Source organism: Ursus arctos, unplaced genomic scaffold (assembly GCF_023065955.2).
Source record: "Ursus arctos isolate Adak ecotype North America unplaced genomic scaffold, UrsArc2.0 scaffold_32, whole genome shotgun sequence".
In the NCBI taxonomy this organism is placed as follows: Eukaryota; Metazoa; Chordata; class Mammalia; order Carnivora; family Ursidae; genus Ursus; species Ursus arctos.
In genome coordinates, this window is record NW_026623008.1 from 31,886,411 (window position 1) to 31,913,541 (window position 27,131).

At 47.3% G+C, this 27,131-nt stretch overlaps 1 long non-coding RNA gene across 2 annotated transcripts in view; it reads right to left on the reverse strand.

Moving 5' to 3' along the window:
- The window catches only part of LOC130542315 (uncharacterized), a 37,837-nt gene extending 10,929 nt beyond the window's left edge, over positions 1-26,908 (reverse strand). Inside the window, exons 1-3 of one of the 2 annotated variants that reach the window (XR_008956796.1) lie at positions 26,690-26,908; positions 6,937-7,091; positions 129-361 (exon numbers count right to left, since the gene is read on the reverse strand). This is a non-coding gene — a long non-coding RNA (uncharacterized LOC130542315). Of the gene's footprint in view, positions 1-128; positions 362-6,936; positions 7,092-16,628; positions 16,827-26,689 lie in introns of those variants that run through there. The other variant, XR_008956795.1, reaches the window with a different exon arrangement.
- Positions 26,909-27,131: the final 223 nt, after the last annotated feature.

Below are 27,131 nucleotides of genomic sequence, written 5' to 3' on the forward strand. Positions count from 1 at the left end.
AAACAAAACTATAAAACATGTGTAGATGAAATTGGGAGAGAGGAAATTTTCAACGATGAGAAAAATAGTTTGAGAAAGAGTGAACTGAGTCCTAGCAAACAGCATTCAGAAGATCATTAGGAACATACCATCACAGCAGGAACCACAGCAGAAACCACAGCAGGAACCACAGCAATTTCCCATTCTGAGTTGGAGCAGCAGAGCAAACACCAATCCCTAGGAATGGGTCAGCTCAAAGAGTCCCAGCTGGAAAGGACAGCAGAGGTGTGGCTCAAGTCACCATGGCGATGGTGTCATCATAGACCTTTCAGAGTCAATGCAGCTGCACAGCGGCCAACTTCTGGTGTCGACAGGGGCCTGTCTTCACAGACAAGGGGGGCATGGGAGAGTAAATGCTTTGTTTCGAAAGTTGAACCCCACTCTCACACTTTCTCACTCTTTTTTTTTTGAAAATAAAAGACATGAGGGGGGATGACCTGCCACCCCCCCCAAACAGAGTCACTAGCCAAACTTCAGGGTGAAGAGGGAAAAGAAAAACAGATTGAGAATAAATAGAGGTCCCACTCTTGATTTAAAACACCATCCCCACCCATTCTATCCTCCAGTCACCAGACATGTCTAGAATATAGTTTAAAATGGGTCCCAGGTGAAATGAAGAGCAGTGTTCACAGAAATTCCATTCTTCAAATCATTATTTCTCTAAGTATATACTAATGAAAGTATGTCATTCTCTCACCGTCTATGCATACTACCTGATTTTTCTCTGTGTATAGCTGAGAGGACGTACTTAGTTACCTCTCAACCTTTGTGAATTTCTTGGTTAGTATGTGTATATAAAGCAGACTCTTTCCTGAATAATGAGGGGGGAAATATCACTGTATCTTCACCACTGCATTTCTGTAATAGTGAACGGGTTGAGGGCAATACATACAACTAGTACTTTTCTAAATGAAGTACTTTAAATACTCCCCAAAATGCAGGGTTCAGTGTGTGTTCTGGCTCATGGATGGGCACTCAATAGACACAGGATTTTGATCTGTTCTTGAAAAGTAGCAATGGAAATGGAAGGAACCAGTTCCAAATATACATAAAGAAGGAAACCTTTTAGAACAAAACCAAGTGCCGTGGACTTAACCAAGGAACTACAATACATGCTAAAAAAACAAACAAACAACAACAACAAAAAACTGGATGTAGTCGGGGAACCTGGTGAATCCTTGGACTCTGAATTTTGGCTCGGGTCATGATCTCAGATTCGTGAGATCAAGCCCCAGAAAATAATGGCATAAAACAACCCCTTTACTTTGGTAAAGTACTATTTTGGTAAACCTGGTCACAAGGTTAGGAATTCATCCAGGACACAATGCTGACATTAGAAAATGAAAGGTTTCACATATCCACACCCAGGATGATCCCCACTAGGTAGAACTTGGGGTCCATGAAAAGAGCAGCCCTAGGCCCAGTGCCAATAAATAAACGAGGGCTTTCTATTTCTCAAATCCACAATCCAGAATCCAAGTTTTGCAGGCAGTTGGAACTTCCTGAGTTAGTGAACAGATTCTTTGCAAATGCCCACATCTATTCTTTGCATGTTCCCCAGATCTACTTCCCAGTAGGGTGGCCAGAGGGCAACCAAGGGGAGTCCATGATGCCAGTTGTGTAGCTGAACCTCTCAGCACCTCTTTCAGATTCTATCTGAACCGAATACCCACTTTGGACACTCCTCAGGGTAGCAGAAATCATGAGGTTGTCATTGGGTGTATCTACATCTGAGGTCATACCCATTGGAGAGAAAAAACAAATTCAGCCACTGGTCAGAATGCAGAGCCTGGACATAGAAGAGGCCCACATATTCCTTTTGCATTTCAGTGGCTTCTCTCTGCTCTTTCCACAGTCAATAAACCTTCCCACAGAAATCTGTCCTGAACATCGAACTCACGACTCAATTAATGATGCCTATAAGAGAGACCTTGTCTCACAATCATTAAGCAGTGAATCAGTAAAAATGTTGTAAGGAGGGAAATAAGCAAGACCAGACATAGGGGGCAGTATGATTTTTGAAGCCTTTGTTTTTTTTTTTGTTTTGTTTTTTTTTTTTGGACTCTGGGGTAGCCACAACCTTTTCCATATCAAAAGGTTAAGACACACATTAGTATCATTTTTCCCCCACAAAGCCAAGAAAAAGGATGAGACTGTGCTACATGTCTTGCGAGGGAAATCAAGAGTCGAGGCAGGTGCTTTCCATAGGAAATAGATTCCACCTGAGGTCTGGCATGGCAGGGAGACCTTCCACAAGGGCACCAGTCAAGAGCCCAAAGGAGGTGGGGAAGCAACGGGAAAGGAAGAGTGTATGAGGCGATCGCTCCTCCAAAGAATAGATGTCTCACAAGAAACCGAGCTGTCCTGATAATGGACTCTGTCGGGTGGCTCACTTGTGTACAGAGCAGGACTCAACCGTCAGTCTTTATCAGAGACCTACCAGGTCACTCTACTCTGCACTTGGGACTGAGGGGCACAGGCCCATAAAATGCCCAAAGTCAGGTAATTCCCACCTTTTGTGGGGAACCAACTGTGATATCACAATCTCTGAGTCATTAGTGAGGAAGGGGGCAGTGGGGTCGTTTCGGCATCCACGGCTTCACCTAGGGAATAGCTCTCAGCTAGGCTCCACATCTTTGATCTTGGAAACCAACTTCCCCTACTGCCAGTCGAACCTGACTCCATTCTTCCAAGAGACCACAGAGCACAGAGGACCCCTAAGGGGGGGCTTTATGCAGTCAATTGGTGCAGTGGAGGAAGGAGATGTGTTCACGTTTCAAGTACACCCGTGTGCTCTATTTCCTGACACCAACCACAACCAACTCGCCACGTTCTCCAACAATTCAATTCATACTCCACAGATTTCAGGGCTCAGTCCCACAAGTCTGTCCCCACTGCAGAGGCCAGTCACAAATGGGGTGTTCAAGCTACCCACACTTCTGCCCAACCACAAGGTCAGATACTCCCTCAGACCCCCTCCTTAGGGTTGATAATTTCACTAGAATGACTTACATCCACAAGTGGATGGATAAAGAAGATGGGCTCCATGTATACAAAGGAATATGACTCAGCCATTCGAAAGGATGAATTCTTACCACTTACATCGACCTGGACAGAACTGGAGTGTATTATACTGAGTGAAACACAGCAGTCAGAGAAAGACAAGTATATGGTTTCACTCATAGGTAGACTCTAAGAAACAGTGCAGAGGATCATAGGGGAATGGAGGGAAAACTGAACTGGAGGTCATCGGAGAGGGAGAAAAACCATGAGACATTTAAGTATATGAAACAAACTGAGGGTTGCTGGAGGTGAGGTGGGGGGGATGAGGTAATTGTATGATGGGCATTAAGGGGGGCGCGTGATGCGATGAGCACTGGGGGTATACGCAAATGATATATTATTGAACACTAGATCTGAAACTAACGATGTACTATATGCTGTCTAATTGAATTTAAAATTTAAAAAAGGAAAAAACAATTATAAATACACTGTAATAAAAGTTATATGAATGAAGGGGAAAAAAAGATCGACTCAGAAGTCAGGAAAGCACTTTACTTACATCGACCAGTTTATTATAAAGAATACAACTCAGGAAACGCCCAATGGAAGAGATGCGTGGAGCAAGGAAGGTCTAAAGGGGGTGGGGAGTGGCAGAGAGCTTCCATGCCTTCTCTGGGGGAAAATCACTTTTCCAGAATATTAATGTGTTCACCAACGTCTTGTTCAAGACTTTTTATAACCCAATCTTCAGCCCCCTCCCCTCACAGATGGCCAGTGGCTGGGGCTGAAATTTCCAATCCTTGACTCCCAGTTTGGTCCTTCTGGTGACCAGCCCCACTGTGATGCCATTTCTGGGCCCCACCCTATGTCAGCTATTTAGCCTAAACTCTGGAGAGGTCTGTTGGAGATTTTATGACTAACAAAAGGCTCTCCTATCCCTCAGGAAACTGCAAGGATTTTAGGAGTCCTGTGCCAGGAACCAGAAATTTATTTATTTATTTATTTATTTATTTATTTATTTATTTATTTATAAATTTTCCACAAAACACTTCTCTAGAAAGGCTAGGCAGACAGGACATTGGCTTGCCTCTTCAAACTACTTCATGGTGGCTTCCCAGAGGGAGATCACCTGGACAGCTGAATGGCAGGATCATCTGTGATTTAAATGCTATTGTTTCCTGAAATCCTTTCATCCTTAAAGTAGAAATACCTAATGGGTCCTAAGTAAATGTCCTTTCTAGTGCTGACGAATGAACACACAAAATCAAGGGCACATGGTCCAAACCGAGGGAGATCTGAAATGCCGATTGGAAACCAAGTCTAGAATCCTCGCTGGGCTTTGAGCTGAGACGGGAGAAGGATCCGAACTTAGGCGGATCCGCAGCTCTGCCTGCAGGTCCTGCCTGGCCCAGACACTAACCCAGAGCAGGGTTGAGTTCAAGGTGTCCTGACAGGGCAGAATTCTCCACCTTCTAGATCAGGGCTCTCTGATAAAAACCTAATGCAAGACACAGACATGGTTTCATGTTTTCTAATAAGCACACTGGAAACAAGAGCAATGAAAATGGTGAAGTAAATGTAAATGATGTTTTGGGTTTGGTTTTGTTTTTTAAGGAGGCTCCTGCCCAGTGTGGAGCCCAAGGCAGAGATTGAACACACAACCATCAAGACCTGAGCTGAGATCAAGAGATGGCCTTTTAACCAACTGAGCCACCCAGGCACACTAAACAGTGTATTTTTAATTCACTATCCCCCAAATGTTCACATTTCCACATGTGACACAAGAAAGGTGGCCACATTTCAAGGGCTCAAGAGCCACTCCGAGCTGGTGCTACCATATTGGACAGGGCAGACAGAGATCGTTTACTCATGGAATCCTATCGGCCAGTGCTGTTCAGGCTCCCTCAGGCTATACTGCACTTTGATTTATGAACATCCTGAAATAATCCACTTCTTCAGACTGAGTACTGAGACTCACATCTGTGCCAGGGATTCTCAAACCCAGAGTCAATGTGGGACAAAATTACGTACATGTTGCCAGGCATGGGTGGTAGTGGCTCAGTAACGGTTTAATCAACCTCGTCTAAACTCTCCATCTTGCTCTCTCCTTAGCCACCCTCTGGAGAATGTGAGAAACTCATGAATGGAATGAATGATTATCAATCATTTTAATGAATGAAAATAAATTAATGTAGGGCTCCTCTCTACTCGCCTTGAATCCTGGCTTCCAGGCGTTTACACGGTGAGGCGGCTTCCATTGGCGTTCTCGCTCTCCCTGTATTCACATCCTGTCAATGTCTCTTCAGTCTGAGATTAGTTTTACTCCATTAAGGGGTACATAATAGAATATTATACCCAGAGGGTGTACCTTCCCAGTTCTCTGGACACATTCTATTGGCTTCCAGTGGTCCCCAAGCAGGGAGTGCTTTGGCCCCCAGGGAACACTCGGCAATGTCTGGGTACATTGAAGGTTCCCAACTGTGGGGCGGGTGCTACTGGCATTTGGTGGGTAGAGGCCGGGGATGCTGCTCCACATGCTACCAGGCTCCCTGCAGCTCCCGCAAGAGTTCCCTTGCCCCAAATGTCAACAGAGCCAAGGTTGAGAAGCCCTGTCTTAAGCCATGTTTGCTAACACCCTTTAAGAAAAATGGGGGTTCCTAGGGGAGCCCTGAATTGGGCTCTGCATTCAACATGGAGTCTGCTTGAGATTCTCCCTCTCCCTCTGCTCCTCCAACTCATGCTGTCTCTCTCTCTCTCTCTCTAAAATATACAAATAAATCATCTTAAAAAAAAAGAATGAAAAATGGGGATTCCTCCTGATCTCTTTGAACCCAATATTAAACGGCCAATATCTATCTCTATGGAATTAGTCACAGACCCCACTGATGTAAAAAGGAATACACCTATTCTTATATTTCAATTTTTTCAAAGTAGCGGAAGTGTTTTGGGAAGTGTTCTCTCAAAGCTCACTCTCTGGACCCAGTCATTTCTCCCCAACTGTTTTTCTCCATGATTGCAAATATGTATTTTCAAGCATTGTTAGACAAACTGGAACGGGCCCCAGACCACCTGAAATTGGACAACAGCCTTTCCTTTTTGAAAATTTTGCAAGACAGCATAATAGAAACGAGACATCTAAAGTTGCAGTAAATCATATCGTGTCTTTTATCCAAACTAAAATTCATATTCACAGAACAATTATTACTGATCAGCCATTTCACACCATTTTTCACCCCTTGTTAATGCTAATAAAGTGTATGAGTTTTGAATCTGCGGGTGGCTGACCAAAGTGTGACCCCACAGCATGTATAGCCTGTTAGAAGGCTGTGTGCCTCACAGTCAAATCCAACCACCATTTCTAAATATTGCAACTCACGAGTTTCGGATTTGCTTTCTTTTGTTCGCCACAAGTTTGGATACATTTGAAAATGTCCAAGAATAATGAGAATTGTAGACTTTACTTCTGAGATGGGAAATTACAAATAATTTTCATAACATCTTCATATTTCCCTTCTTGACATCGTACCACAACTTAGGTAAATGGCCTTTGGTTTATTCTTTGCATAATGTCCAATCAAGTTTTCTCCCTTCAATTATGCCATATTGTTTTACAGTACTCCTAGATAAGCAGGAAAGTGTAGGGAGCATGAAAATCAAGAGATAATATAAGGGAAATCAGATTGATTTCAAGTTATAAAATTAAATTCTACATCAATCCAGTAATAACTATTTGTTGTCTACTTTTTGCTGGATACTGCTTGTAGTTGATATCCAAAATCAAGACCACAGACCCAGCTATTAAATTTGTCTCATTCAAAAAGAATTAAGACCACACCCATCCAAAAAGAAAAGAATAGTAACCGATTCTATTAGAAATGTTTATAAGTTGGGTACCTGGGTGCTTCAGTCGGATGGGCGTTGGATTCTTGGTTTCAGCTCAGGTCATGATCTCAGGGTCCTGGGATCCAGCCCTGTGTCAGTTCCACACTCAGGAAGGAGTATGTTCCTCTCTCTCTCTGCTCCTCTCCCTGCTTGTGAGTGCTCTCACTCTGAAATAAGTAAATAAAATCCTTAAGAAAGGTATTTCTAAAAGGGAAGTTTAGAGTGATACAGGCCTAACTCAAGAAACAAGAAATGTCTTGGATAAGCAACCTAAATTTACACCTCAAGGAAACAAAAAAGAACAAAGGAAGGCAAAAGTTAGTAGAAGGAAGGAACATATCAGAACAGAAACAGATGAACTACAGACTAAAGAGACAATGGAAAGACTTTTAAAAAGACAATAGAAAGATCAACCAAAGACCCGGTTCTTCGAAAAGAACAAAGCTGACAAATTTTCAGCTGGACTCAGGGTGAAAAAAGGAATGAGAACTCCTAAGCAGCAATGGAAGAGATGTTCCCACGGATTCCGTAGATATACAGAGGCTCACAAGAGACTACTATGGACAACTACTCCCCAACACACTGGACGACCTAGAAGAACAGGATTAATTCCCAGAAACATGCAACCTTCCAAGACTGAATCACGAACTGAAAGAAATTCTGACTAGACCAGTTACCAGCGGAGAAATTAAATGAGTAACCGAAAGCCCCTCAATAATCAGAAGTCCAGGACCAAATGGCTTCACTATAAATTCTACCAAATGTTCAAAGGAAAATGAATACCAATCCTTCTCAAACTTTTCCACAAAAAAAAAAAAAAAAAGGAACGCTTCCCAAATCATTTTAGGAGGCCAGCATTGCCCTTAACAAAAGCTGCCAAGATGCCACAAGAACAGAAAATTACAGACCAGTATATGTGATAAACATGGATATAAAAACCCTCAACAAAATATCAGCAAGCCAAATTCAACAATACAGGAAGAAGTACGATCAAGTAAGATTTATTTCACGGATACAGCGTGGTTCAAAATCCAAAAATCAGGGGCCCCTGGGTAGCTCAGTTGGTCAAATGTCTGCCTTTGGCTCAGGTCATGATCTCAGAGTCCTGGGATCCAGCCCCACCTCAGGCTCCCTGCTCAGCAGGGAGTATGCATCTCCTTCTTCCTCTAGGCCTCCCCCTGCTCCTGCTCTCTCTCTCTCAAATAAACAAAATCTTAAAAAACAAAACAGCCTATAGGCCCTCCCTCCGTACTTAACACCTCAACTGTCAGCAAGTCCTAAGCCAGGCTTCAACCCCAACCCCAACGCCAGAGTGACTCTCAGCTTCTCATTTCCAGCCAGTGAAGCAGAGTAGCATAGGCCACTCCCAAATATGCCATTTTCAAACATTATGTTGGATTAAAGTTACTTAAGAAACAGCCAGTGCCAGAGGACACTCGGACCTTCCCTCGCTGCACCAGGAGGAAGAGAGGCAGCCTCCTCACCAGCCATGGGCAGGTGAGGGCCGAGGTGGCTATACAACCTTGTTACTTCACTAGATTACCACCCCAAGCCCAAACCCCTCATCTTGTCAACGCTTCACCAATTGACTGTTTCTATTCATGAAAAGCATTAAAAACAGTCCGCTTTGGTCACTTTTGAGCCTTGTGTTTTGGGGGCTCCTGTACATACAAAATTAAATGGTTTTTTTCCTGTTCATCAGTCTTTTAAAAAATTTTTTTATTATGTTACGTTAGTCACCATACAGTACATCATTAGTTTTTGATGTTGTGTTCCATGATTCATTGCTTGTGTGTAACACCCAGTGCTCCATGCAACACATGCCGTCCTTAATACCCATTACCAGGCCAGCAGATCCCCCCACCCCTCCCCTCCTAACGCTCAGTTTGTTTCCCAGAGTCCATAGTCTCTAATGGTTCATCCCCCCTTCAGCTTACCACCCCCTTCATTCTTCCCTTCCTTCTCCTACCAATCACCCTGTTCATCAGTCTTATGTCAACTTAATTCTTGGACCAACTGTAGAACCCAGAAGGGAAGAGGGAGAAGTTCTCACCCCTACACTATGAATCAAGAAAACAACTAGCCCCCTCTTACCACCTCTGCATTTCAGGCACAGGACGCATGTCCATTTTACCCCCAAGGGCCAGAAAAGGACACAGTGAACAGAGGACAGAATTGGGCCTTCAGTGTGGGAGCCCCGTCCTGCCCAGGAGGACCTCCTGCTTCACACAGCTCCTTCCTGCTCTAAAATGGTAACATTCTGATGATTTGAATAAAAGAGAGACAAACGGAAAAGAAACTGGTCACTCTCCAGGAAGGGGATTTTGAGGGACTGGGAGAGACTGCAAGGCATGTGGGAACAAGGGGAGGTACATCCCAGTGCCAGGGGGTCAACACCAGCACAGCAGAGAGGCAGAAACTCCAGGGCCAGGGTTCCTCTGGAGAGGATGAGTTGTTTTGTAGAGTGGACAAAAAAACCGGGGTTGTCTGGAAGAGCCTTGGGGTACCTGCACCAGGAATAAGGTCAGGGCGGTGGGTCCAAGTCCCCCACAGCAGGGCCCGGAGCCAGAGCCGTGGCTAGGTCTATGACGGGCATGAGAACCTGTGAGGAGCAGCCCTGCCCAGCCCAATGCCAGAGCCCTCGGCCACTGGAGCCCAGAGCACCAAGGAGGGGTAGAGAGTGCACCAGGAAGGAGGTGGCCCAGAATCCTCTGCATGTCACATCCCACGGGCTGTGGTGGGTCACCGTTGGCCGTGCTGGCCAGCAGAAGAGAAAGGAGCCGACTACGCAGGGGCAGGTGCTAGAGACGCCAGGGCTCTGCCCACACAAGATGCTCTCTGTACTGTGGATGTTGCTGCCTGACTCCTGAGGGGCCCAGGGAGCTCCAAGAGAGCCCAGAGTGAAAAGTTTTCTCAGGAGGTGAGCCCAGGAAACAGAGGAAGCTGACAGAAGGCCTGTTGAAGCAGTTGCTCTGCTGGGCCCCCAAGGATCTGCCCACTGGGTGGGGGGGGTGGGGGGGGCTGCGGCGGCATCCCCCCAACCCCCAGGAGTCATGGGCGGGGGGCTGCTGGTCGGCAACTCCCCTAGAAGCCCGGCCCCAGGGTAGAGAGCACCTTCGGGCACAGGGCACTGCCAGCGTCCCAGACGCTGCGGGATGGGCCTTGGCGGGGAGTGCCGGGCCCCGACCACGCACATGGCATCTGCCACCATCCAGAGGTCACGGTTTCTATCTTCGGGGCTGCTTCTGGCCATCATTTTTCTATGCATATGAACGTGAAACAAAACTGATTTTACTTCAAGTGCAGACTTTTCATTCGTGTCTTCTCACTACATCTCCCAAGCGTCATTCTTTTCCTTCAGAAACGTGAGTTTTGATGGCTGTACCATTCCACCGCATGGACCTGCTCTTCCAGGTGCCACCAGCACTGAGCCAGAAGCAGGGTGTTCGCAGCTCGATTTCCCAGGGCTCCTCTGCCACTGAAACACAGAGACGACGAGGCCCACTTCCTACAGCCACGGCGCTGGCTCTGAGGCAATGCATGGGACAGCAAGGACAGCATCACCATGTGCACCTGCAGGAAACCCGGCTTATTATCCCTGCCTCTGCTCCAGCTCCCACATGAACCACTGGGAGAAAGCCCCTCAGCCTGCGGGTATGTTCGTACTTTCCTCTTATCTGCCCTAAACTCAGGGTGATATACCCCAGTCCCCACTCTGGCCTGGTGAACATACAGACGGGCACCTCAAATGTCCTTACAAAGCCCTAGCCTCAACGGACAATAGAAGAGAGCCCTTCCCTGTGCCTAAATGGCAAAAGCAAGCAGATGAGTACCCGTTCTTGCATTTCTAGAGAATAACAGGAGATAGTTTTGAGGGAGAAGAGTGTTTTGACAGAAAAGACTAGTTACATAATTACACTTCGAGCGAGATCAGAAACATTAGTGTGTGGGAAGCCAGTCTTGCAAAGAGATGTTTCCATTTATTCCCTATGAACACTGATCTGAACATTTGGAAGCTGTTTTCTCAACCCTCCTACAGCATCTGCAATTTGGGGTGCTAGCTGTAATAATATTCAGGTCACAGGTTACCCTGACAACATTTGCTACCATTACAACTGGACCATTACAACAAGATGTTCAAATGTGGTGTTTTTCTGCATTACAGGTAGACATAGCACTATTGTACTTTCTGTCTGTCTTGCCATGGTTGGAATGCTTAAAGTATTTATATACTGCCCTCTCCTTACCTGGATTTTTGTGATTTTTAGTGACCCCCCCACTGCCCTGGGACTATGGATCAAAATGTAAACTTTTGAATGTCCCTTAGGAGCTCTTATAACCTGGCTCCAACCTGCCTTTCCCGGTTCTTCTCCCTGTCATGTCCGTGTGAAACCTCTGCTGGGGAGCACCAGCTAGATGCTGGCACAGGGTGACGTCTTGGGCGACAAGAAGAAATTCTCTGGTGCGGGAGACACGGTGAAATACTAAACGGCCATGCGTTCCAGTGAACATTCGCTGAGTGCTTACCACGTGCTGGGCGTAGTCCTACGGTCCTCCTCAGGCACAACTCAGTCAACACTAGGAGGGAGAGGGGTGTTATTCCCATTTGAGGGATAGGGAAACCGAGGCACAGAAAGGCTCAGTAACGTGCTTAAATTCATCAGGCTGGGCTACTGAGCCTGCAGGGTTGCCCACATTGCCTTTGGCCTGTCTGGAGCATGGTGCTTCAAACCCAGGGGAGAGCAGAGCAGGCAGCCCGGGATTCTTGAGTGCATTGTGCAGATCTTGGCTTGCTGGGGGTGCAGGGGAGAGTGAATCACACCACCTCGATGTGAGGTTGGGGAAACTTCCTGAGAACAGCTGGCTGACTCAGATCCTGAGATCGGTGTTGTTTGGCCTTTCCTCTCGCTGGGTCTCGCCCTCCACAGCCTGAAGAGGCTGAGCCCGTCGACCCTCCCACATGCCCCAGTCCTGCCACTGTGCCCCGAGTGGACTCAGTGCCCAGGGAGTGACGTGGCTACAAGTGCAGGGTGGCAAGAGGGGCCACCACTCAGAGTGAGGAGTGGAAGGAGCCACAATGGCCCTGAGAGGGACTGGGGGCCCACTGACCCCAGCCTACGGGGCCTGCGTGCAGGTGACAGCACCTGCTCCATCCACCATGGAAACGGCACACGACGGGAAGGCACACAGGTTTCAAGTCCACATGAAAGTCTCTGTGACCAAAAATAAAAGGGGAACTTTTGCAACATCCGTGACATTGAATATTGTTAATTAGTTAATGATCATGTTGGGTGGTGTTTACTGGGCTAAGTTGCCCAGACCCTGTGTCACGGCACTAACAGAGCAGAGTCAGGCCTCCAACCCAGATTCAGAGCCCAACAGCGGACTCAGGTCTCTCAGCCACTTGGTACTCTGATGCTGCCAACGAGTAAGGTATGTGAGAGCCCATAAGGAAGGGGTGACTCCCCAAGAGAAAAATGGCCAAAGGACGTGTTACGGGCTGAATGGCATCCCCCAAATTCACAGGTTACAGTCCTTGCCCTGAGCATCTCCAATGTGACTGTATTTGGGGAGAGGGTCTTTACAGAGGGGATTAAGGTGAAATGAGGTCACTAGGGTGGGCCCTGATCCAGGGGGGACTGGCACCCTTACAAGAGGAGATCAGGACACAGGCACACACAGCGGGATGACCAGGTGAGGGAAGACATGGGAGGGGGGACAACGAGAGAGGCTGCTGGAGACACCAGCCCAGCCATGCCTGGATCTCACACCTCCAGCCTCTGGACTTGACAGAAAATAGATTCCTGCTGTTTAAGAAACAAACTAGTACAGAATATAAACTGGAAATTCCCCCCCCCCAAAAAAATAATAACTTATGGCCAGTAAACTTTGAAAATGTTCTCTTCATATGTTCTATTTAATGTATCAAACTGGCCCAGATAAAAACAAACAAAAAACAAACAAACAAAAAGCCCATTAATGTTGATGTTGGTGAAGGTGGAGTGAGATGGGCACTGCTGTCAGGAGAGCTGACTGACCCAAAGTTTCTGGAGGGAAGAAGTTTCGATCCCGAGCCTATCGAGTGTTGGCAACGACGTGCAGAACCATGGGGGTCCTTACACCTGCTGGTGGGAGTACAAATGGCTATTACTGCTCAGGAAAGTGGTCGGGCGTCATTGTGCAGAGTTGAAAAGGCTCCAACTCTGTGGCCCACCAAGGCTGTTCCCGGGTGTGTGCCCCGGGGAACCCTTCCACCTGCGCGCCAGGAGGCAAGCACCAGGATGCTGGAGGCGCTGCGAGCATCCCGTCCGGTGTGTGCAGAGCCAGACAGCCAAGGTGTGTATGTAGGAAAGATTCGTGACGTGGGAAGAGAGGAGCAAAGTCACAGAAAAACACAGGACAGGAGTTTGCATGAAATCTAAAAATATGCAGCACTAGTATTAGCTTTTTAGGCTTAAGTTTACCTCTACGAAAATCATGCAGAAAATTGAAGGAGAGATAAACACAAAATCCCTCAGGGGGCCTGGCGGGCTGTCCATGCTAGACGGGGTGGCAGGGACACGGGCAGGCCACCGCTGCTAAACATGCACGTGCTAGAACGAAGAGAATCCTTTCTAAGTAGGAACTATTTTGTAATTAAAATAGTAGAAAAATGAACAGAAGAAAAAAATCATAACATTATTTTGGGGCGGTGGAATTGTGGGTGATTCTCATTTTCTGCCTGTTACTTGTTTGAATTTTCTGTTTTTTAAAAAGTCTATAGTGAACGTGTTGTTTTTATCTTATGATCGTCCTTTTTTATTATAAATCTTTCAAACATACAGGAAATACTGGGAATGATATAGATGAAACACCCAAATATTGATTGTACCAACCTGAACAAATCTTGAGATTTTGCCAAATTGGACTGTTTTTGTTTTCATATAAGAGAAGAGACAGAAAAAGTTGAGGTTGTCTGGTGGCCCCACCAGCTCCTCTTCCTCAGAGGCCACGCCCTGTCTCAACTCCAGGTGTAGTCCTGTCCATGAGCTCACACGTTGACTGTACATGTAAATGACTATAGTAACACTCCTGGAGGTTTAAATGTACAGGAACATTCTCACGCTCTGTGGATTCTCCTGCAACTTGTTTTCCCCATGAACACATGCTTGTGAGACTTCCTCACGTTAGCTCGTGTAGATCTTGGTCATTCCTGTAACTGCTATCATGTTTTCTGTTGCGTGAAGAGCCCAGGATACACATTTCTGTTGCCTGATTGATGGACACTTGGGTGTCTGGCTCTTTGTTTTTCCCTGTTATTGAACACGACACTGCAAGAGTGTCCCGTGTGTGTCTCCTTGGGTAGAGGTGTGAGAACTCCAGGATTTAAGACCTGACAGGAAGGGCCTCCGGGATGGAGAGGACAGATGGGGTCACCTCGCCCAGACATGACCATATCATTCTCCGGGAGCATATGAGCATGTGTTTGCCCACTTACCCATCTCACCTGGGTCGTATCAAGACTTTCTAGGACTCCCAATCTGAATAATGTAAATGCTACCCCATCATGGTCTGAGTTCTCCTTTCACAGTGCTTTCTCAAACAGACGCACAAATGTTACAGATGCCCTTCAAAGTACGTGATGAGATTTTATCTTTGGACAGTGAGACTCGTGTGATGACAGTGGGCACAACCAGGCAGGGATGGCCGTGGAGTCACATCGAATGTAGACTTTAGAGGCACAGAAGGGGCAAAGGACCAGCAAGCACAGTGGGCTGGCCCTGGCTCAGGCCACAACGTCCCCATGTTTGCGAGGAGGACCCAGGATGAGACTGTGACAGGACAGAATTCACATTCTGTGCTCCAGAAAGGTTTCCTGTCTCACAGCAAGCTGGGGACGCCCACTGGGTCATCAGATGTTTAGCCCTGCTCTGTCCAGAAGAGGCAGCAGCCGGGGCGTGGTGCTGAGGGGCTCCAGGAGACTTCTGGCCCATCCATGCACTCTGCAGACCATCTCCCGCCCCAGGTCTGGAGCACAAGGTGTGGGGCCTAACAGGTGTCTGGGATCCCATCTCATCCGACAGGATCTGAAATACCATTTCACCAGCAGCTTCCTCGCCGGCTCCTTGTGATTTTAAAATAGCAAGAACCTGCGGTTCCGAAGGTCACCCATTTCAGAATTACTGTACTCAGCAAAATACCCCACCCAGCAACTCCAGAAATCGCACAAGGAAGGGTCAGACTGAGGAGGGCCCAGCCTGGCAGCAGACGACGTCAGGATGCCTCAGGCTCTGTCCTCCCCATGTTCGTGACTCAAGAACTCAAAACTATTTGCCTCTCTAGTTGTTACCTAGAAGGCAAACCTGATTCCATCACTTTGCTGCTCAAAGCCCTTGGGGGACTCCCTACTGCCCTCAGCACAGATTATTTAAAAATGTTTTCTAATGAAGTAAAACCCTTTTTCAAACTGAATCTTAGAATCCTAATATCAGAAGCAGGTGTAAGTGGTGAATTTCACTACCTGTCTGTAAGCTCAGGTTTATAATCTTCCTGTAAACCACCCAGTACACGAGCTAACATATCTGGGGGTCTGCCGCGAGTCTGGATTAGGGACATAGCCTATCAGAGGCTGGCCTGGGTCTGGAGAGTAGATCGAGCCTGGGGCCCTGGCCGTTAGATGCCTGATTTCACAGGTCTGGGCCCCTGGGCACTCCCTGCATGGCAGAGCCGGCCATCCCCAGGCAACCCAGGCCCGGCCCTGCCCACATCCGCAGGCAGGGATCTGCCTACACTCTCACAGGAAGAAGGCATTCCCTCTGGCTGAGTGGATGTCCCTCTTCCCTTCCTCCAGGACTCCAGAGGCCACTCATCGACAAGATCCAGCTCTAAAGCCACCTTCCGTCCGCTGAGAGCCCCTTGGCCTGGGGGACCCGCTTGTGGATCATCTCGTGAACCGTTATTAGTCACCTATCACATTGCATCATCCTTGTGCCTCTCCCCAGTGGTGCCATGAGCCACACGCCTCCTGAGGACAGGTGCATCTTCTTCACTCCTTACTGCCCACCATGCAGGCGACACCACGCATAGGGGAAGCCCTGAATTTGTCATGGTGAAGGGGTGACTAAATAAGGGAACTGATGATTTCTTTTTTTTAAATAAAACTTGCCTCCTTTGGGGAACTAAGAAAAAATAAGGCTTTTCATCAATGCTATCAGAGTTGCCCCCCTGAATGAAACATTAAAAGTAAACCATTTCCTAGGGACCCAAGGCACAAAATTCACGCTGGAAACTTCTTAGAAGGATGAGGTGAAGGCCCTGCAGCCGAGGATGTTTCCTGGAACTTGGGAGCAAAGTCCAGGTCTCTGGTTCCCATGAAAAACGAGGCTGCTGCTTCCCAGACACCCATGGAAACAGCCTGGTTATTTCAGAGCTGAAGGAAGGGCCAATTACAGATGGTTTTGTTGTGAACCATGAACAAATGGAAGAAATTCTGGGCTAACAAAATGTAAATTTCAATCTGCAAAGAAACCTCAGAACACAGCTCCCAGGACAGTAGAGGGTCCCACATTTCCCAGCGCTAAAAATGCCGGGCTGTGGCAGGCAGGATTTTGTTGTTGTTGTTGTTGTTGTTCAACCTCTTTGACATGTAACAAGAACAGAGGAAATCAATGCAATTGCGATTTCCCTCTGAGCTACGATCTCTTTAATCACGGCCGCTTCCTTACCCAGAGCGATGCCGTTGGGCTCCTCTGGCGGCTGCCACACCATCCACACGGACTGAGTGTCACTTCTGGCAACACGAGCCTCACTGGCAGGCCCGGGGCTGGAGGGAGGAGAGGAAACCATGAGGCAGGTGCCTCTACGGTGTTACGTGGAGACATGACGTGGAGACAGCCCAGGACTCTGTGGGCTGGCCGAGCATTCTCTACCACAGCTGACTCTGTGCATGGACCAGACACTCTAAGGCCACAGACGACTTCTGGAATCTAGCTGACTCCGTGTGGCCCCCTAATGATGGTAAGAAAACACCTCATTTAGAATCCAGCTCATCTGCTTTTCCAACTTCTAGAAGCGGTGCTCACACACTGTGCTGGGAGCCCATGAGTGCAAGGGGTGCGAGGCTGCAAGCACATCAAGCTGGAGGTCAAGATTCTGCCCATCTGGGCTGAATCCTTTCGGGAGCTTGACACCTGCCAGCAAGTGTTAGGTAAATCAGATGGCCTAAAGTCCCTCCCCACTGACAAAGTCACGTATTTACAAGGAGTGATTTTTCTCGTGTGCACCGTCTTAGAAAATTAAGAGTTGGCACACGAATGCACAAAATAATCCCGTGTGATGTGGCCCCTTTGCCTCCAGCTCACAGCCGTCATAAATATATTCACGTAAACAGCCCGGTGAGTGAGTGTGCGGCCAGCACCAGAACTTGTGGTTGGAGCTTACCTGACTCCCAGATGAGAGGCAATGGGCTCGGAGCAATGCATACAGAGACAGGAGGATGTGTGTTACAGTCATTCCGGGGCCACTGAATTCTGCCTCTGGTTACTAAGCTGAGAACGGTATTTAAAAGTTTAAACCCGTGTTTGAACACATCTGTGACCCTTGCGCTTGGTAACCTAAACGTAAGGAGGCTATGGGCTCCCACACCAGGACCAACTGCACAAACGGGCAAATTTTGATGGCAGCCTCATGGGTCCCCATCCCCCGCACCATCCCCAAAGCTGATCATTTGGATCGCGCTGAAATGAGGGAGAGGAAAACCTGCCTCCAATCACACTGCAGGAGAAGAAGGAAAAGTATTCTGTGACTTACAGCCTCTACTTCAGGAAGTTGTAACTGGCCAAGGTTGGAGGCTCCTTTTTCTTTTCCTTTGTGTAACCGGGACTCCATGGCTTCCCATAGTTTTGCAAACAACCTTGATCCAACTGCCCCCGTCAGACCCTAGCCCCCCGAGGCTCTGCACCCAGGAAAGGATGGTGTGCAGAGCTCCTTCCTCTCCTTGACTGAAGCCCAGCGCTGGTGCTGTCTCCCAGCAGAACACAGAGATGCCTTCCAGCTCGACAGCCGAGCACCATGGGGGCTAATTGAATGACTTTGGCCGACATGTATCAGGAAATCTACAGTTGTCTTACTTCTGTGAGAAGCTTCTGATCCCTAATGTGTGTGTGTGGGGGGAGCAGTATCTCCCCCAGGATATACACCCCTCCCTGACTATTTGCTACAGTCAGTGTAACAATAAAAATGTAAAAGGAGATAACCTTTAAATGTCTGACAAACTGGAAAAACATTTGCTGATGATTTAGACGTCCATAGAAGCAAAGCCATCAAGAGGCGCTTGTGATTCTGGCCCAGAAACACAGGTGCAGGGCAGTGTGGGAGCCCGTGGAACCCACCGCACTCTGTGTGGGAGCTTCTAGGGATCTCCGGGCATGTGGACGATGGGAGTGGGTGGCACCACGGAAATCAAGGCACCCAGGCTGGGAGTGGGGCTCTTAACCCGATCTGTGCTGACACTGCCAGCGGGGCGTTTTATGGCCCCCGCCCACCCAGCCTTTACTGCGCTGCCTCTCATAGAGTTATGACAGAAATTTGCAGAAGTTCGTCATTAGGCTGTAGAAATTCACTCCAGGCTAAAATTGGCCATATAAATGCCCAGTGACTGAAAAACAATTCTGTTTTGTTTTCCTCAACTGAAAAAAAGGGGTACAAAAGTGGTTCGAAATTTAAGTTAAAAATGACAACTGGGAGGGAGTTAAGATGGCGGAGGAGTAGGGGACCCCTTTTTCAGCCGGTCCCCTGAGTTGAGCTGGATAGGTACCAGACCAGCCTAAATAACCACGGAATCAGCCTGAGACGCAGGATGATGCATCTGGATCTCTACAAATGAACATCTCCAGCGCTGAGTATTGAGGTACGAAGAGGGGAGCTGTAAACCGTGCACAGATATCGGAAGATAAACGGAAGGGGGAGGGAGCCGCCGTGCTTGGGCGCCGGGAAGCGGCAGCCACCTGCACGGGGGAGCGGGCGGACTCACAGAGGGCACCCGCAAGAGAGCGGACTGAGACCGGTGAGCTGTGAACGCGCGCCACCAGGCATCTCCCAGAACACCGGAATCCCGGTGTGCTCACGGGATCCAGACTGAGACCGGGAGCTCCTGGAGCGCGCGCGCGGGGCGGCTGGTGGCTGGCGGGCCACCTGCACAGGGGAGCGGGCGGACTCGCGGTCGGCACCCGCGAAACAGCAGACTGAGACCCTGAACCGGGTGCGCGCGCCACCAGGCTTCTCACGAAACTCCGGAATCGAGGTGTGCTCACCGGGCATAGACTGAGACCGGGAGACCCGGGAGCAGTGCGGGGTGGCCGGTGGCTGGCGGCATTAGAAACACAAAGGACAGAGACGCGCCGGCCCTGGAAGTGAGGGCAGGGACGCCGGGTGTGGGGCGCACATCCCGGGACGCTGCAGGGTTGAGCAGCACCAACAGTAACAGAGTAAAAGTGGCCAGAACATCAGTGGAGAACGGGCCACAATCCCTCTGTTCTGTGACAATGCTGCCTCTGCTGCTCTGACTCTCAGAAGAGGCATAGCCGGCCGCCAGGGAAAGCCACCAGAGAACAAAAGCCTGGAGATACCAGCTCAGAGAGTGCCCATCCCCATCCTCCCTCGCAGGGGACACGGAGACTCTAACCAAACAGGGTTGCCTGAGTATCGGCGCAGCAGGCCCCTCCCCCAGAACACAGAAGGCAGGCTGAAAAATCAAGCAGCCCACAACCCGAGGCGCCTGGGTGGTGCAGTCATTGAGCGCCTGTCTCCGGCTTAGGGTGTGATCCCAGCGTTCCGGAAAGGAGTCCCTCATCGGGCTCCTCCGCTGGGAGCCTGCTTCTTCCTCTCTCACTCCCCTGCTTCTGTTCCGTTCTTGCTGACTGTCAGTCTCCCTCTCTCAGATAAGTAAATAAATAAAATCTTTAAAGAAGAAGCCCACATCTCTAATATCCCTATAAAACAAGGGGCACGGCCTGGGACCCAGTCAATAATTTTGGGCTCTGGACAACCCCGCAACCTCTCCTCATTAGAATGACAAGAAGGAGAAGCCCCCTCCAGCAAAGAAAAGACAGTGAGTCTGTGGCCTCTGCCACAGAAGTAACGGATATGGATGTAACCAAATTATCAGAAATGGAATTCAGAGTAACAATGGTCAAGATAATGAGTAGACTTGAAAAAAGTATTAAGGAAAATGTTACTGAGAATATAGAATCCCTAAGGGCGGAAATGAGAGCGAATTTGACAGAAATTAAAAATTCTATGAGCCAAATGCAGGCAAAACTAGAGGCTCTGACGGCCAGGGTCACGGAAGCGGAGGAAAGGGTTAGTGAATTGGAGGATGGGTTAATAGAGGAAAAAATAAAAATAGAAGATGGTCTTAAAAAAATCCAGGCCCACGAATGTTGGCTACAGGAGATTACTGACTCAACGAAACGATCCAATGTAAGAATCATCGGCATCCCCGAGGGGGTGGAGAAAAACAGAGGTCTAGAAGAGATATTTGAACAAATTGTAGCTGAAAACTTCCCTAATCTAGCAAGGGAAACAAAAATTCGTGTCCAGGAGGCAGAGAGGACCCCTCCCAAGCTCAACCATGACAGACCTACACCACGTCACGTCATAGTGCAATTCGCAAATATGAGATCCAAGGATACAGTATTGAAAGTGGCCAGGGCAAATAAATTTCTCACGTACCAAGGCAAAGGCATCAGAATTACCTCAGACCTGTCTACACAGACCTGGAATGAGAGAAAGGGTTGGGGGAGCATTTTTAAAGCACTTTCAGAGAAAAACATGCAGCCAAGGATCCTTTATCCAGCAAGGCTGTCATTCAGAATTGATGGAGAAATAAAGACATTTCAGAATCGCCAGTCACTAGCCAATTTCGTAACCACGAAACCAGCCCTACAGGAGGTATTACGGGGGGTTCTATAAAAGTAAAAAGGCCCCAAGAGTGATACAAAACAGAAAGTCACAGCCAATACAAAGACTTTACTGACAACATGGCAGAATTAAAAGCATATCTCTCAGTACTCAGTCTTAACATTAATCGTTTAAATTCTTGCTTTAAACACCACAGCGTTGCAGATTGGATAAAAAGAAATGACCCATCCATTTGCTGTCTACAAGAGACTCATTTCGAACCCAAAGATGCATTCAGACTGAGAGTAAGGGGATGGAGTACCATCTTTCATGCAAATGGACCTCAAAAGAAACCTGGGGTAGCAATTCTCATATCAGATAAATTGGATTTTAAACTACAGACTATAATTAGAGACGCAGAAGGGCACTATATTATTCTTAAAGGAAGTATTCAACAAGTGGATATGACAATTATAAATATATATGCCCCCAACAGGGGAGCAGCAAGATACACAAGCCAACTCTTAACCAGAATAAAGAGACATATAGATAAAAATACATTAATAGTAGGGGACCTCAACACTCCACTCTCAGAAATAGACAGAACACCCTGGCAAAAACTAAGCAAAGAATCAAAGGCTTTGAATGCCATACTCGACGAGTTGGTCCTCTTAGATATATATAGAACACTACACCCCAGAACCAAAGAATACTCATTCTATTCTAATGCCCATGGAACATTTTCAAGAATAGACCATGTTCTGGGACACAAAACAGGTCTCAGCCGATACCAAAAGATTGAAATTATCCCCTGCATATTCTCAGACCACAACGCTCTGAAATTGGAACTCAACCACAAGGAAAAATTTGGAAGAAACTCAAACACTTGGAGACTAAGAACCATCCTGCTCAGGAATGACTCGATAAACCAGGAAATCAAAAATCAAATTAAACAATTTATGGAGACCAATGAGAATGAAAATACAACAGTCCAAAACCTATGGGATACTGAAAAGGCATTCCTAAGGGGGAAATACATAGCCATCCAAGCCTCACTCAAAAGAATAGAAAAATCTAAAATGCAGTTTTTATATTCTCACCTCAAGAAGCTGGAACAGCAACAGAGGGACAGGCCTAATCCACGCACAAGGAAGAAGTTGACCAAAATTAAAGCTGAAATCAATCAAGCAGAAACCAGAAGCACAGTAGAGCAGATCAACAGGACTAGAAGCTGGTTCTTGGAGAGAATCAATAAAATTGACAGACCACTGGCAAGACTTATCCAAAAGAAAAGAGAAAGGACCCAGTTTATTAAAATTACGAATGAAAAAGGAGAGGTCACGACGAACACCATTGAAATTGGAAGGATTATTAGAAATTTTTATCAACAGCTATATGCCAATAAACTAAGCAATCTGGAAGAGATGGAATCCTTCCTGGAAACCTATAAACTACCAAGATTGAAAAAGGAAGAAATTGATTTCTTAAACAGGCCAATTAATTATGAAGAAATTGAGTCAGTGATAAACAACCTTCCAAATAACAAAACTCCAGGCCCGGACGGTTTTCCTGGGGAATTCTACCAAACATTCAAAGAAGAAATAATACCTATTCTCCTAAAGCTATTTCAAAAAATAGAAACAGAAGGAAAGCTACCAAACTCATTCTATGAGGCCAATATTACCTTGATCCCCAAACCAGGCAAAGACCCCCTCAAAAAGGAGAATTACAGACCGATTTCCCTAATGAATATGGACGCCAAAATCCTCAACAAGATACTTGCTAATAGAATCCAACAGTTCATTAAAAGGATTATCCACCACGATCAAGTGGGATTCATACCTGGGATGCAAGCGTGGTTCAATATTCGCAAATCAATCAGCGTGATACATCATATCAACAAGAAAAGACTCAAGAACCATATGATCCTCTCAATCGATGCCGAAAAAGCATTTGACAAAATACAGCATCCTTTCCTGATTAAAACCCTTCAGAGTGTAGGAATAGAAGGTACATTTCTCAATCTCATAAAAGCCATCTATGAAAAGCCTACTGCAAATATTATTCTCAATGGGGAAAAGCTGGAAGCCTTTCCCTAAAGATCAGGAACTCGACAAGGATGCCCACTCTCGCCACTATTATTCAACATAGTACTAGAAGTCCTTGCAACAGCAATCAGACAACAAAAAGGGATCAAAGGTATTCAAATCGGCAAAGAAGAAGTCAAAATGTCTCTCTTCGCAGACGACATGATACTCTATATGGAAAACCCAAAAGAAGCCACTCCCAAACTATTAGAAGTTATAGAGCAATTCAGTAACGTGGCAGGATACAAAATCAATGCTCAGAAATCAGTTGCATTTCTGTACACGAATAACGAGAAGGAAGAAAGAGAAATCAGGGAATCCATCCCATTTACAATAGCACCAAAAACCATACGTTACCTTGGAATTAACTTAACCAGAGACGTAAAGGACCTTTATTCTAGAAACTATAAATCACTCTTAAAAGACATTGAGGAAAACATAAAAAGATGGAAAGATATTCCATGCTCATGGATCGGAAGAATTAACATAGTTAAAATGTCCATGCTACCCAGAGCAATCTACACTTTCAATGCTATCCCGATCAAAATACCGAGAACGTTTTTCAAAGAACTGGAACAAATAGTCCTTAAATTTGTACGGAACCAGAAAAGACCCCGAATCTCCAAGGAACTGTTGAAAAGGAAAAACAAAGCTGGGGGCATCACAATGCCGGATTTCGAGCTGTACTACAAAGCTGTGATCACAAAGACAGCATGGTACTGGCACAAAAACAGACACATAGACCAATGGAACAGAATAGAGAGCCCAGAAATGGACCCTCAGCTCTTTGGGCAACTAATCATTGATAAAGCAGGAAAAAACATCCGGTGGGAAAAAGACAGTCTCTTCAATAAATGGTGCTGGGAAAATTGGACAGCTACATGCAAAAGAATGAAACTTGACCACTATCTCACACCGTACACAAAAATAAACTCCAAATGGATGAAAGACCTCGATGTGAGACAGGAATCCATCAAAATTCTAGAGGAGAACATAGGCAGCAACCTCTACGACATCGGCCAAAGCAACCTTTTTCATGATACATCCCCAAAGGCAAGAGAAACAAAAGACAAAATGAATTTATGGCACTTCATCAAGATTAAAAGTTTCTGCACAGCCAAGGAAACAGTCAGGAAAACTAAGAGGCAGCCCACGGAATGGGAGAAGATATTTGCAAATGACACCACAGATAAAGGACTGGTATCCAAGATCTACAAAGAACTTCTCAAACTCAATACACGAGAAACAAATAAACAAATCAAAAAATGGGCAGAAGATATGAACAGACACTTTTCCAACGAAGACATACAAATGGCTAACAGACACATGAAAAAATGTTCAAAATCATTAGCCATCAAGGAAATTCAAATCAAAACCACACTGAGATACCACCTTACGCCAGTTAGAATGGCAAAAATAGACAAGGCAAGAAACAACAATTGTTGGAGAGGATGTGGAGAAAGGGGATCCCTCCTACATTGTTGGTGGGAATGCAAGTTGGTACAGCCACTCTGGAAAACAGTGTGGAGGTCCCTTAAAAAGTTAAAAATTGACCTACCCTATGATCTAGCCATTGCACTACTGGGTGTTTACCCCAAAGATACAGACGTAGTGAAGAGAAGGGCCATATGCACCCCAATGTTCATAGCAGCAATGTCCACAATAGCTAAATCGTGGAAGGAGCCGAGATGCCCTGCAACAGACGACTGGATTAAGAAGTTGTGGTCCATATATACAATGGAATATTACTCAGCAATCAGAAAGAACGAGTTCTCAACATTTGCTACAACATGGACGGCACTGGAGGAGATAATGCTTAGTGAAATAAGTCAAGCAGAGAAAGACAACTATCATATGATTTCTCTCATCTATGGAACATAAGAACTAGAATGATCAGTAGGGGAAGAAAGGGATAAAGAAAGGGGGGGGTAATCAGAAGGGGGAATGAAACATGAGAGACTATGGACTATGAGAAACAAACTGAGGGCTACAGAGGGGAGGGGGGTGGGGGAATGGGATAGACCGGTGATGGGTAGTAAGGAGGGCACATATTGCATGGTGCACTGGGTGTTATACATAACTAATGAATCATCGAGCCTTACATCGAAAACCGGGGATGTACTGTATGGTGACTAACATAATATAATAAAAAATCATTATTAAAAAAAAATGACAACTGTCTCCGTTGTTTGGGCTGTTCAAGCACACCGCTACCATACTGTCATCCTCGGTCCACTCTAGGATGAGGGGAGAGCTGGGGACTCCGTTGCCAATGCGGACGAACGTCAGCACCCGGAGCTTGCATAGCATGAACTTCTGGAGACCGGCCAGCAGCGCCGACTGCGTGTGGTTCCCTTGCACGATGGGACTGCGGGGCTCGGGGGTCCAGGTCGTTGGCCCGGAACAGAATCTGGAGCATCCACACACAAGCGTGCATGGTCATGGGGATGCAGGGTGCCAGGAGGGGGCCTCTCAACCACAGGGCAAGGACCAGCAACTGCGGCTTCTCCCCCACAGCAGCGGTGTTTAAGGCTTATGGATCTAGTTTCCATATGCTGGTATTTAGTGGGGAAGACGTGCTCCAGAGCAGAAGAGGAGCTGAGTTAGGACCCAGCCCATGGCAGGGGGAGCTCCCCTGAGCCGTGATTTCCCAGAGCTGAGGCACACAACAGCAGGCACACCAACCACATCCACTAGAACGAGGACTTGGTCATAAACACCGACACTGTGCTTCCTACAGAAGGAGCCAGCGCCCCCTCGGTTTCCCAGGTTCTTGGGAAATTGGGCTCCTGTCTCGAGAGAGTTGCTGGAATTCCCTGCACCCTGGGCCACAGTCCCCCTGGGCTCTGTGCTGCTGCCCATGCACAGACACAGCACCCTGGGAAACTCCAGTCCACGGCCCTGCCTGCTCCTGCTGGTTTGCTAAGTCCTCACTTGCAGCTCATCCTTCCTGAACTGGTCCCTTAGTCCAGGACCCAGAAGGCCATAAGAGATGGCGGACCTCAGGGAGGAGCTTGAAAACAGCAGGGCAAGCTCTCTTCTCCAGGACCCAGGTATGTGCTGTGGAGTTGTGGTCACTACACCTGCCCAGTGAGATCCCCACGTCCAGCAGGGCCTGGGGGAGCAACTGAATGCCCACGAGAACAGGAGGGGGAAAACCAGAGGCTGGGGATCAAAACCAAGGAAAGCCTGGAGTTCCGATGCTGGAAGGCTGTACAGGGAGTAACAGACAGGTGTGGGGCCCTATGGGCCACATCCAGGAAAATCCGTCCCACTGCTCGGGGGAAGTGATGTAAACAAAAGCACAGGTGGATAAGTGCAGGTAAGACTAAACCCAGCAAGGGCCCCCCAAGAGGCAGAAAGGTGCTCGCCCCTCCTGCTGTCGCCATTGCCCTGGATGGCCCAGGATGCTGGTGTGCGCACCAGCATGCAGGTAGCTAAGAACACCCACTCAGCACACGCTAGGAGCACACCGCAGCTCACAAAATCAAACCCCCTTCCCTCTCAGACCAGATCAGAGCCAGCCACCATGATGACTCCCGTTGTACAAGCCAGGAAGCAGAGGCTCGAGCTTAAGTAGCCGGCTCCTACCCATGTGTTGTTTGGGCCTATGTTAGGAGGTTGTAGTCGTGCCTCGTCACCAGATGGCAAGGAAGTTTAGAGGAGAAAACAGATGTGAACATCACAACACAGGACGGTGCTGCAGGTCTGGAAGACGCCCTGCGCTCCTTAGTCTAAGGGAGTGACACGCAGGAGCACCTGCACAGTCTAAGCACAGGACAGTCACCTCTGACACATACCTTGTAGCCCAGTATGAGCCCGTTCTGGTCCTGTTCAGGCACCAAAGCCCACGTCAGTAAAATCTGGGTGGAGCTGACGGCCTCAGCAGACGTGTTTTCAGGAACGTCTGAAGGAACTGCAAAGGATGAGTAAAACAGATTGGTTCCCAAAGTCCAAAGGCTTCAATAAATAAAGGTCTAATTTTTACCTAATCAAGTTGTCCTTGAAAGAGCAACCAGTTCTGAGCATTTTGGAATGATCAGATTAAGCCGGCAGAGGTATAACAGAAATGTAAATCTCTAATATTAGCAACAAATCCCACAAATCCTGGGTATGTAGGAGCTCAATTTTATCTGAATCTACCCAGCAAGAAAATGTGCTTGGTCTATTTTTAGATTAACTTGTGGGAGCTGCAGACTTGGATCTCAAATGGGAAATCCTCACTCTCAGCCACCCGGGCAT